We start from the raw sequence: 12,521 nt of genomic DNA, 5'->3' as shown, positions 1-12,521 counted from the left end.
TGTGTGTGCGTGCGCATGTGAGTGTGTGTGCATGCATGTGTGAGTGTGTATGCATGAGTGTGTGCATGTGTGTGCGTGTGTGTGCATGTGTGTGTGCATGTGTGTGCGTGTGCGTGTGTGTATGTGTGTAGGTGTTGCTAAAGTCACGCCGCCCGCTTGTCACTTCAGGTCAATGCTGACAGAGACAAGGCAACGCTGTTAGAGACAGGGAAACAGCAGAAGGGCGGGGGTGGGGGCGGGGGCGGAGTCAGGAGGAATTGCACAGGAGTGTGTGCAGGAGCTGGGGTCAGCAGGGTTACTTCGTTGCTGTTTGTTTGCACGGCTACTGCATTTACATGCTGGGTTATCTGGAGAAAGACCAATGTTTCTAAACTCTAAAATTCTACTTACCGTCAGCAATGCATTGATCATGCATGTCCTTCTTTGGCTCTGTGTATGTGTGTGTGTTTCTGTGTGCATGTGTGCACACCCACTACAACTCAGACCCAGGGGCCCACACACGTGAGGCAAACACTTGCCTGCTAAGCCCACACTCACTCCTCAGCCTTACATTCCTTCTTTTTGTTTTCTGAATTCAGACTTGCCGAGCAAGGCCCTCTGCCACCCAAGCCATGCCTCCAGCCGTTTGTGCTCAGGTTATTTTTGAGATGGGAATCTCTCTTTTTGCCTAGGGTGGCCTGGACCTCTGCCCCCTTGTCCACGCTTCCTTCTGTCGCTGGGATGGCAGGCAGTCGTCACTAGACCCAGCTGCTTGGCTGCGATGGGATCTCATCAACTCCTCTCCCCAGGCTGCTGTGGAGCTGCAATCTTCCTGACCTCAATCTCCCGGAGAGGTGATAGGATTGCAGGTGTGAGCCACTGCTCCCAGCGCCTTCTGATGCTACGGAGATACAGGCAAAACACAGGCAGCTGCCACATGGAGAAAGCCTGGTCTTTACATTCAGGATAAAATCTAGTTCCTTGTGTACTGTGGTCTGCACAGACCCGCAAAATTCTCCCGCTGGAAACGTCAGCCCCAGTGCAGGTGGGGGGAGTGGGGGGGGAGCGGGGGGGAGCGGGGGGGAGCGGGGGGGGGAGCGGGGGGGGAGCGGGGGGGGGGAGCGGGGGAAGCTCTGCCCTGGGAGGTGTGGGCTCCACCTCTGGACGGGAGGGACCGGGCCACCAAGGCCCACACCAGCTGCCGTCACACCAGCTGCTGTCTGTTGACCTTGGCTTCTAGCCTCCCTAGCTGAGAGAAATACGTCTGTATCCTTGATAAGTGACCCAGTCTCAGGCATTCTGTGACAGCAGCAGGAGCTAGACTATTTGCTAATTTAAAAAGAAGATTGAGGGTGGGCTTATGAGTGGTGGTGGTGGTGGATGTGTGGAGAGGAGAGGAGAGGAGAGGAAAGGAGAGGAGAGGAGAGGAGAGGAGAGGAGAGGAGAGGAGAGGAGAGGAGAGGAGAGGAGAGGAGAGGAGAGGAGAGGAGAGGAGAGGAGAAGGAAAGTTTGGGGTCTTGGACAAGCCACTTGTAGCCTTTTAAAAAGGAACCTGTCTTCATGACCTGCCTGGGAATTTGCTCATGCTCAGGAACGTCCATTTGACCACAGGAACACAACGCCTAAAAACAAGCAGGAAATGAGCACCAAGAGAGGGGGTCTCATCCAAAAGAGGCATGCCAGGCTGGGAGACGGAGGCTCACGCCTGTAATCCTAGTCACGCAGGAGGCTGAAATCTGAGGATTGCAGTTTGAAGCCAGCCTGGGAAGAAAAGTCCAGGAGACTCACCTCCAATGAACCACCAAAACCCATTGTAAACTGCAGCTCTCAGGAACCTGAGATCCAGAAGCTCTAGGTTCATGGCCAACCTGAGCCAAAAGCCCATGAGACTCCATCTCCAACATAACCAGCAAAAAGAAAAAAAAGCAGAGCTTGAGACGTGGTAGAGCCCCAGCCCCGCAAGCAAGCCCTGTTGAGCACAACACCCTGAGTATACACCTAGCGACACACACACACAAGTAAATAAAAAGAAAGAAGGTGGCTGCAATGCGGATTTGTGATGGGATAGAAAAGGGGGAAGCATTACTTGACATGAAAAAATTGTGTCTGACTTCATAATATGGTAACAGCCAGAAAGTAAATTCACCTGCAGAACAGGTGTAAGAGCAAGACACAGGAGCTCATACGTGTGTGTGTGTGTGTGTGTGTGTGTAGATAGATAGATAGATAGATAGATAGATAGATAGATAGATAGATAGATAGATAGATAGATTACTAAGGCTGAGTTTCCCCAGGCAGGGTCTGGAGGATGAAGAGGCCAAGGAGAAGGGTGGTTGGGACACAACCTCTCCGTCTGCCTGGAAATTTCAAGGCCAAGCAAAAATAGGCTGAATTTTCTTTGGCAAAAAAATAAAATAAAATCCAAAAGCAACCATGTAAGAATATCAGTGATTTCTTCATCCAGTTTTGCAAGTACAAACAATGACTATTATAAGAAGGACTATTCAATTTTAGATTTCTTCATCATTCCAATAAGGCAAAGATCAAATTTTAACGTGAAAAGTACAGATGAGTGGGCAATGGGTGAGCAGACCGTAAAAACGTCAGTGGGCACGGGAACGGCTTCTTGGTTTACGGCATTTCCAGCCATGCAGCAGCAATGTGCAGAACTCTGCATTAGCTATCTCTTACTCACCGTATTCAGCTGAACTCAAACAGCACACACGCTTTCCTGCAGGTCAGAGGTGGTGGTTTGTCAACTGGAAACACTTTGCTGTTTCAGTGCCCAGTACTCCACCCAAACCACCACCGACTGATGTCTCCAAACAGCTAGATAGTCCGCGTTATGCAGACAAAACATTCAAACGGCATCTCCCCAGACCCGTGCACTCGGCGGGGCCGGGCGGGTTGTGTGAGAATGTTTCTGATGGCCTGGCTGCGTGTCCACTCCCACTTTTATCTCGGGCCTTGAGACGTGAGCTGGGCGAGGGGTATGCCTTGCATCCCATCAGTCTCGAGTGAGCTTTGCTTTCGCTTGCTATGAATTACGATGGAGGCCCTCAGCTTCGTGATCACATGCACACGGCGGAAAGTTTCGTTCACCACGTCAAGAAAACAAAAAGCACATTTGTGCCTTGGTTTCCAAACTAGATCAGGGATTTGCTACATTTATTTCAGTGGTCAACTCTGTCTTAAGTGGACACTTTGTAGTTGTATTTTATTTATTTATTTGCCAATCCTGGTGCTTGAACTCAGGGCCTGTATGCTGTCCCTGAACTTCTTTCATTCAGGGCTAGTAGTCTGCCACTTGAGCCGCTTCACTTCTAGCATTACTGGCAGTTAATTGGAGATAAAAAGTCTCAGGGAGTTTCCTACCCATGCTGGCTTTGAACCACAATCCTCATCTCAGCCTTCTGAGTAGCTAGGATTACAGGCATGAGCCACCAGTGCCTGACCATTTTTTTTAACATAAGAGAGAGCCACTAACCAATGGGACCTAGTTCTCATTTTTAAAAAATTGAGGACAATGTAAGAATATGGACCCAGTATCTTTATAAGTATCTTTATAACATGCACTCTTACGGAAAGTTCTGAGAGGGAACAGCCAAGCCCAACGTGGTTGGCCAATCTATAGAAAAGGGGTGTTCTTATAACTCACCTGTGCTCCCAAATTCGAAATGTAAGTGAGGGGAGAGCATCTGACCAGATGAGTAAAATGGAGGAAGAAAGAAAAAGGAACGCTTCACCTTCCAACAAGCCATTACCATGCCTTGGCTCATGTGGATATCATGTACAGAGCCCAGCAGCCCAAATCTGGCTCTCAGGATCAAGTCTAAGAAGTAACCGAGGAGTAGCACTAGCCCAGCATGGTGGCTCAAACCTGTAATCCCAGCTACTTGGGAAGTAGAGATCAGGGGCTCCTGGTTCAAGGCCAGCCTGGGCAAAAAGAAGTTCTGGAAACTCCATCTCGACTAGCGGCACACACAGGGAAGAGCAAGGGTCAGAGTTTAGGCTGGCCGTGAGTGCTGACTGACAATTACAAAATCTAGTGGCAAAGGAGGCTGGAGGTGTGGCTCAGATGGTAGAGTGCCCAAAAGAAGAAGGTACAGTGAGCCGCTCAGAATTGAGTCAAGCAGGCTGGAGCTCCACGACCGCCTAGGAATCTTTTTCCAGACCGACTCAGGATTTCAGAGTAGGATTAGATGACAGCACAGAGACCAGGAAGGGACATCTCCGGCAGCTCAGCGCCATCCGTTGGTCTTGTCCACGGAGGAAGCAACCGTCACAGTAACCCAGCAGGGGGCCCGGCTGGGACACACGGGCCTCGGCCGTGGCCGCCAGTGCCACATTCTCCACCCTCCCATACACCACATGCTCACGAAGCAGGGACGCAGCCAGCCAGCAGCTCAGCCCTGAGTTCACCTCCCTCAGACCCCGCCCCGTCTCCCCTCTCCTCTTTATCTCTTCTCCTCTCACATGAATCTTCCAAGAGCTAACTCCAAAATGTGCTGAAATCTTGCCGCCTCCAGTACATCTTTAATTTGGGCAAGTGTCTGCCCCTCTGGTGTCACTTTCTTGATCTATAAAACAAGATGGTTGAAACCAGGTGCCAGTGGCTCACACCTGTAATCCTAGTCACTCAGGAGGCTGAGTTCTGAGGGTCGCAGTTGGAAGCCAGCCCTGGGAAAGGTCCAGGAGATTCCTATCTCCAGTGAACCACAGCACCACTTCTGGTTTTCTGGTGGTTCATTGGAGATGAGTCCCACAGACTTTCTTATCTGGGCTGGCTTCAAACCACAATCCTCAAATCTCAGCCTCCTGAGTAGCTAGGAACAGGCATGAGCCACTAGCCCCCGGCTGGTGCTAGAGACTGAAGGGAGGGTCTCATGCATGCAAAGGACTTGTTCGTGCACTTAGTTACCTCCCCCATCTTACTTACCCACAATTTTCTTATTCTTCGCAATTCCTTACCACATGGAACAAATCTGTGTTCTTCATGTGCCTCCATCTGAGCTTCCCCTTTTCACCCATCAAAATGGGAATTGCCTCTCTGTAGTTCTCTTTACACTTTGCTTACCACAGCACCAGCAAGACTTATCAGCTTAATAAGTACTTTTCAGACTTGATGATGACAATTACAAAATATAGTGCAAATGTAGACTCTCTAAAGGCTGACCTTGAACAATACTTCTAGAAATCTCTCTTTTTTTAAAGACCACGGTTTAAAACATTGTTTTCTGGAAAGGGAAAATTAACTGCATTAAATTAACAGGTCCTTAATCACTTTTGGATCCGTTCCTGGCTGGAGTGTTAGCCAGGTTTAGAGGCATTTGAGACTTCTTTCTTTTTGGTCCCCAGTAGCTAGGCTGGAATTAATCCTCAAAATATATTGAAATTCAAGGGGATGAAGAAATAGTTGAAATAGCAGCTAAGATTTTGGTCCTTGGGGAAAGTGTAATTTCTTTTCATTTCTTTTCAGTGTGTTGAAAGAAAATTTTATTTTTATTTTATTTTTAGGAAATAGAACTTAGGTCTGTGGGCCCTGGCATGTGTCAGAGCATGCTCACTAGACGAGGAACTGCACGTTGTTCAGAAGGGTACAGGTTGTCTTTGGGTCTGAAATGAAAGTTGAGTGACCAAAAAGGACAGAAATCAAATGAGAGGAGAGAACAGGCAGATTCCTGGGGGGCTCCTCTGGGTGGCCCAGAAGTTATTAGCACAAGTCTTTTTCTTCCAGAACTAGATTTGCCTTCTGCAGGGGTCCTAGCCCCCTGTCCCACAGGGGTGAGCCCAGCCCCGGGGTGCTCAGGATTCCTTGGGTCTGTGTTTGTTTTTCTGGCTCGATGTTAGTCTGCAGGAAAGTGCTGGTTTGTCTTTATGTTCTTCCTTAGAAAACAAATTCTCATTGTGAAGTTTCTCCTGCTGTGGGCTGCTGTGACAAACACCGGTGGCGTTACACATGCCACAGGAGAGATGTGTGTTTTATTTGGCCGCACACTTCAAAGATGAAGCAAGAAAGAAAGAAAGAAAGAAAGATGGGAATAGGGAAATCCCTTAGGCTAAATGCAATTAAAAACAATTAACATATTAACATGATCTGATTTTTTATTCTCACAATTCGTGGAGGTGAGGGGGAACAGAAAGCCCATTCATTAGGGTGAAGACTGACAGGCAGAGGTTTGAGTGTCTTTTTAGAGAACAATGGACGGTCTGTCATTAAAAGGCTCCCAGGGAGCTGCACGTGTTGACAGCCCTGCTTGGGGGAGGCTGATAAATCCACTCCTCAACCAGAGTTCCAGCTGTGAAGCTATGGACCGACCTTTCCCAGGCTTCACCCGGGGAACTGGGTGGGCACATCTGCGGTGGCTGAAGGGGTCTCACCTCTACACCCCACGTCACATTAGGATCCCAGAATTTATGTTATTTTATCTTTTTGGTCAGTTGTGGGGCTTGAACTCAGGGCCTGGGCGCTGTCCCTGAGCCTCTCTGTGGTCAAGAATGGTGCACTAACACTTGAGCCACAGCATCGCTTCTGGTTTTTAGTGGTTCATTGGAGAGAGGAGTCTCACAGGGACTTTGAGCCATGATCCTCAGATCTCAGCTTCCTGGGTAGCTAGGATGACAGGTGTGAGCCACTGGTGCCCAGCTCAGAATTATCTGGGAAAAGTTTATTTAGCTGAATGAGCTTTAGGTACATAAGGAGCTAATAATTCTGTATGGTTCATCATTTTTTTCTTCTGCCTCCATTAGTGATTTTGGCCATCATACCATTCAGTACCTTCTTCAATGAAACAGGCAGGGTGTGTGTGTGTGTGTGTGTGTGTGTGTGTATGTGTGTGTACACGCACATACACACACATGTGTGGGTTGCTGGGAATGGAATGCAGGATTTTACTGATACCATCCGGCTCACCTACCCCCGAGCCCAAGCCCCAGCATGGAAGAAACGTCAGAAGATGAAATTCAAACAAGAATCCTGACCTAGCCATCAAGTTTAAGAACGGCTCCCACGAGGAAGAGGTGGGCACTTTATTTACTAGTGATTTAAGAGGTACCTTTCAGGGGCTGGGAAGGTGGCTCAGTGGTAGAGCGCTTGCCTCGTGTGCCTGAGGCCCTGGGTTTGATTCCTCAGCACCACATAAGCAGAAAAAGCCAGAAGTAGTGCTGTGGCTCAAGTGGTAGAACGCTAGCCTTGAGCTGAAGAGCTGAAGGACAGCGCCCAGGCCCAGAGTTCAAGCCTCACAACCAACCAAAAAAAAAAAAAAAAAGATACCTTCCAGCTCCTTCTTTTGAAGTCTCTCCATGAAAATATTTCAGAGTTGACTGTCGCATGAAAAAAGGCTATTTTGATCCAGGAAGTCAGTCAATGGGGCCTATAAACTATAAAAGTAAGGACTTTGTCACTCTGACCAAATGCCAAAACATTTCCAGTGCTTTTTCCCTGTCCGGTGACACTGGTGACACGGTCACAGAGGTAGGCCAGGCGTCTCAGGGTCCAGGACGGGGTGACTGGTCCCCCATCCAGGCCTGAGCATGAAGAGGGGCGGGAGGGGCCAGCCCGAGCTTGTGAACAGGAACTTCCAAGACCTGGTTGCCCTGAGGTGGCGTTCCCGAAATCCTGCCTCTAGGGGCTAAAAGCTCCTGTGGCGTTCCTACTGCCAGGCAATATTCCCTGAGCGCGGGCGCGGCCCTCCTCACGCGGCGGGGTGCTGCAGTCTGACTCTTCCTAAATTGGGCTGGGGCTGGGCTGGTCCTCGGGGTCTGGTGCTGTCCCCGGCTTCCTAGCACTCTACCACTTCCAGCTTTGGGGTAGTTAACTGGAGATGAGTCTCACAGGCTTTCCCGCCTGCGCTGTCTTGGAACCACGGCCCTCAGCTAGATCGCAGCCTCCCGAGTAGCTGAGATGACAGGTGTGAGTCGCTGGCACCGGCTCTCGTTTCTGTGGCATGGCCGTTGCCTAAGGGCAAATCCGAAGGGCCTGTGGGCATGGCGGTGGCATGGAGAGGAGCTGGAGGCTGGAGGCCGCAGACGGAGGGAGGGAAGGCCGAAGAGCCAAGCGGGGAGCATTGGGAGAACATACCCTACAGAGGAGAGCTGAGCTCCGGGCAGGACATGGTGAGCACTGGCTCTGCAGGGAGCTGCGGTGGGTGCAGCGCCTTGCAGGAGGGGGGGGAGGGGGAGGGGGAGGGGAGGGGGAGGGGGGCTCTGGGAGGAATTCACCTCTCAGTCTGCTCAGAGCTGGTCTTTCACCACCTGGTAGAGGGGGAGAGGGATGAGCAGCTCTGGGGAGGGAGGGAGGGAGGGAACACAAAACAGGGGAAGCATTTCGGCCTACTGCTGGGTGTGCGTTTGTGTGTGTGTGTGTGTGTGCGTGTGCGTGCGTGTATGTGTGTGCGTGTGTGTGTGTGTGTGTGTGTGTGTGTGTGTGTGTAAACAGGGAGGGCTTCGTGAGCAGAGGACAGCACGGTGAGCGAGACCAAGAACTAGAGGTCTGGGCGTGGAGGCTGCGGCGGCGGGCACCCTGGCATTCCTTGCGTGTCTCCCTTTCGTCCTGGTGTTTGTGTCTTTGTCACGTTTCCCTCTCTTACTTATGTGATTGTCGGGTTACACTGTGTCCAGAACACACAACGCAGAAAGCATCCTGTCCTCCCCGCCCCGAGGAAACAGCCCGCAGTGTCACGCAGTCCAAACCGCACTTCATCCTACGAAGCCAAGGCCGGGTCTCCATCTCCATGCTGTGTCCCCAGCTCCCCGGCTCCCCGGCTCCCCGGCTCCCTGGCTCCCTGGCTCCCCGGCTCCCCGGCTCCCCGGCTCGTGGCGGACTGGACCTCCCTCGCTGCATCCCCTGCTGCGCTCCGTGACTCATGAAGTTCACTCAACATTCCTGGTTCGGCCATGCAGCGGCCTGGGTCAGAGGCTCCTTCCTTTTTATGGCTAGAGTGTAATGAGTCCAGAGTCTCAGTGGGGAAAGGTTCCAGAAAGTTCTAGGGATGGATGGTGACAGATAACTGCACAATAATAAGAATGCACCCCTACGGCATGGGCAGAGTGTTTTAGGTTCTGCATATCTGGCCCCAGTTTCTGAGGACGCTTCCTGGAAACCCTTGGGAGAGGCGCGCAGGACGGGGGGGGGGGGGGGTGAGGCGTGGGCCGGGCTGGGGGGGGGCTTGGGACCGGCGGGGGGGGGGGAGGAGCTGGGGAGGCACGGGACGGGCGGGGGGGGGGGGAGGCGCGGGCCGGGCAGGGGGGGGGGTGCCGGGCGGGCCGGGCCGGGTGGGGGGGGCGCGGGCCGGGCGCGGGGCGGGCCGGGCCGGGGGGGGGGGCGCGGGACGGGACAGGGGGGGCGCGGGACGGGACGGGGGGGCGCGGGACGGGACGGGGGGGGAGGCGCGGGGTGGACAGTGCTCGCTGGCGCGCTGTGTGTGGCGGGGCTGGTGTCACTGTGTGCGGGGGGCGGGGCTGGTGTCACTGTGTGTGGGGCTGGTGTCACTGTGTGTGGGGCTGGTGTCACTGTGTGCGGGGCTGGTGTCACTGTGTGTGGGGCTGGTGTCACTGTGTGCGGGGGGGCTGGTGTCACTGTGTGCGGGGGGGGGGCTGGTGTCACTGTGTGAGGGGCTGGTGTCACTGTGTGCGGGGGGGGGCTGGTGTCACTGTGTGAGGGGCTGGTGTCACTGTGTGCGGGGCTGGTGTCACTGTGTGCGGGGGGGCTGGTGTCACTGTGTGTGCGGGGCTGGTGTCACTGTGTGCGGGGGGGCTGGTGTCACTGTGTGAGGGGCTGGTGTCACTGTGTGCGGGGGGGCTGGTGTCACTGTGTGCGGGGGGGCTGGTGTCACTGTGTGTGGGGCTGGTGTCACTGTGTGCGGGGCTGGTGTCACTGTGTGTGGGGCTGGTGTCACTGTGTGTGGGGCTGGTGTCACTGTGTGCGGGGGGGGGCTGGTGTCACTGTGTGTGGGGCTGGTGTCACTGTGTGTGGGGCTGGTGTCACTGTGTGTGGGGCTGGTGTCACTGTGTGTGGGGCTGGTGTCACTGTGTGCGGGGGGGCTGGTGTCACTGTGTGCGGGGGGGGGGCTGGTGTCACTGTGTGAGGGGCTGGTGTCACTGTGTGAGGGGCTGGTGTCACTGTGTGCGGGGGGGGGGCTGGTGTCACTGTGTGAGGGGCTGGTGTCACTGTGTGCGGGGGGGGGGCTGGTGTCACTGTGTGAGGGGCTGGTGTCACTGTGTGTGGGGCTGGTGTCACTGTGTGCGGGGGGGCTGGTGTCACTGTGTGCGGGCGGGGCTGGTGTCACTGTGTGCGGGGGGGCTGGTGTCACTGTGTGTGCGGGGCTGGTGTCACTGTGTGCGGGGGGGCTGGTGTCACTGTGTGTGGGGCTGGTGTCACTGTGTGTGGGGCTGGTGTCACTGTGTGCGGTGGGGCTGGTGTCACTGTGTGAGGGGCTGGTGTCACTGTGTGCGGGGGGGGGCTGGTGTCACTGTGTGAGGGGCTGGTGTCACTGTGTGCGGGGCTGGTGTCACTGTGTGCGGGGCTGGTGTCACTGTGTGCGGGGGGGCTGGTGTCACTGTGTGTGCGGGGCTGGTGTCACTGTGTGCGGGGGGGCTGGTGTCACTGTGTGAGGGGCTGGTGTCACTGTGTGCGGGGGGGCTGGTGTCACTGTGTGCGGGGGGGCTGGTGTCACTGTGTGTGGGGCTGGTGTCACTGTGTGTGGGGCTGGTGTCACTGTGTGCAGGGGGGCTGGTGTCACTGTGTGCCGGGGGGCTGGTGTCACTGTGTGCGGGGCTGGTGTCACTGTGTGTGGGGCTGGTGTCACTGTGTGTGCGGGGCTGGTGTCACTGTGTGTGGGGCTGGTGTCACTGTGTGTGGGGCTGGTGTCACTGTGTGTGGGGCTGGTGTCACTGTGTGAGGGGCTGGTGTCGCTGTGTGCGGTGGGGCGGGGCTGGTGTCACTGTGTGCGGGGGGGCTGGTGTCACTGTGTGTGGGGCTGGTGTCACTGTGTGTGGGGCTGGTGTCACTGTGTGCCGGGGGGCTGGTGTCACTGTGTGCGGGGCTGGTGTCACTGTGTGTGGGGCTGGTGTCACTGTGTGAGGGGCTGGTGTCACTGTGTGCGGGGGGGCTGGTGTCACTGTGTGTGGGGCTGGTGTCACTGTGTGTGGGGCTGGTGTCACTGTGTGCGGGGGGGGGCTGGTGTCACTGTGTGTGGGGCTGGTGTCACTGTGCGGCGGGGCTGGTGTCGCTGTGTGCGGTGGGGCTGGTGCCACGTGACCTCCCACCTCTAGATCCAGAACATCGCCCATGCGAGCTGCACCGTCCCACAGCGAAGTCCGAAGCAGCAGATGTCAGAACGCCATGTATCGAGACCCGGGGTCTTTTTGAGAGAAAACCCGCACACAGATCCAGAAGGGAGGCCACAGGAGGCCACGGAGCCACGTGTCCCCTACAAGCGAAGGCTCGCGGTGCAAGGGCTCCCTGCTGCCGGCACCCCAGGCTCAGCCTCCGGCCCCGGCTCTGGAGACCACAGATGGCTGTGCGGGGCCTCGGCCCGCGGAGCTCGTTAACGCAGCCAAACCGGGCCACCGCGGCCGCGCTGCCCGCCGCACTTCACTCCTGCACCCACGCGGGCTGGGGCTGGCCCTCGGCCCGCCTTCCGCAGTCAGGGAGCGAGGACGTGAACCTGACCTTCAGGACACTGAGACCCACGCAGCTTCCTCTCTGGCTTTTGTCTCTGGGGTTCCAAGATGCTAATACAGGCTAAAACATGTCTCCACTCTGTGTGTGTGTGTGTGTGTGTGTGTGTGTGTGTGTGATTTTTAAAACCAAATACCACATGATCCTTGAGTGCCAGGAAGATAGGAATCACATTTCATAATGTTTTCTCTGGAAAACAATCCAGGATTTCTACCAAATACCTGCCGGTCCTGCACCAAGGAGCCCTAGCCATGCCGCTTCTTATGCTGAGTAAGTATCAGATATTTGGGCTCAAACCACCAACCATTCTTCTACAAAACCAACCAGAGGGGGCTGGGAAAGTGGCTCAGTGGTAGAGCACTTGCCTGGCATGCCTGAGGCCCTGGGTTCGATTCCTCAGCACCACATAAGCAAAAAGAAAAAAAGCCAGAAGTGGTGCTGTGGCTCAAGTAGTAGGTCGCTAACCTTGAGCTGAAGAGCTGAGGGACAGCACCCAAACCCAGAGTTCAGGCCCCACGACCGGACGCAAAAACAAAACAAAACAAACAAAAAAACCAACCAGAGGTACCACCATTAACTAACATTCTAGAACATTCTAGAACATGAGTAAGGAAGAGAAAAAAAAGAAACTGTCTGCAGGGAGCCCTGGCCAGCACACACACACACACACACACACACACACACACACACACACACACACACACACACACACACACACACACACACACACACACACACACACACACACACACACACACACACACACACACAGCCTTTGAAGCTTGCTGTTGTCTTAGTAGCTTTTTCCGTGAGAAGGCCCAGGAGTCCTGGCGCAGTTCGTCAGGGAGAGTTAATTCCTTTC

The 12,521-nt window shown here is 54.5% G+C and overlaps 1 long non-coding RNA gene across 1 annotated transcript; it reads left to right on the top strand.

Moving 5' to 3' along the window:
- The first annotated feature begins 7,461 nt into the window (after positions 1-7,461).
- Positions 7,462-11,728, top strand: LOC138824819 (uncharacterized). Its single transcript, XR_011371195.1, has 3 exons — positions 7,462-8,094; positions 8,599-8,888; positions 11,251-11,728. It is a non-coding gene; the product is annotated as an uncharacterized lncRNA (long non-coding RNA).
- Positions 11,729-12,521: the final 793 nt, after the last annotated feature.

Source organism: Dipodomys merriami, unplaced genomic scaffold (assembly GCF_024711535.1).
Source record: "Dipodomys merriami isolate MVZ:Mamm:240054 unplaced genomic scaffold, mDipMer1.0.p SCAF_13, whole genome shotgun sequence".
In the NCBI taxonomy this organism is placed as follows: domain Eukaryota; kingdom Metazoa; phylum Chordata; class Mammalia; order Rodentia; family Heteromyidae; genus Dipodomys; species Dipodomys merriami.
This window is presented reverse-complemented; position numbering and strand designations above follow the sequence as displayed.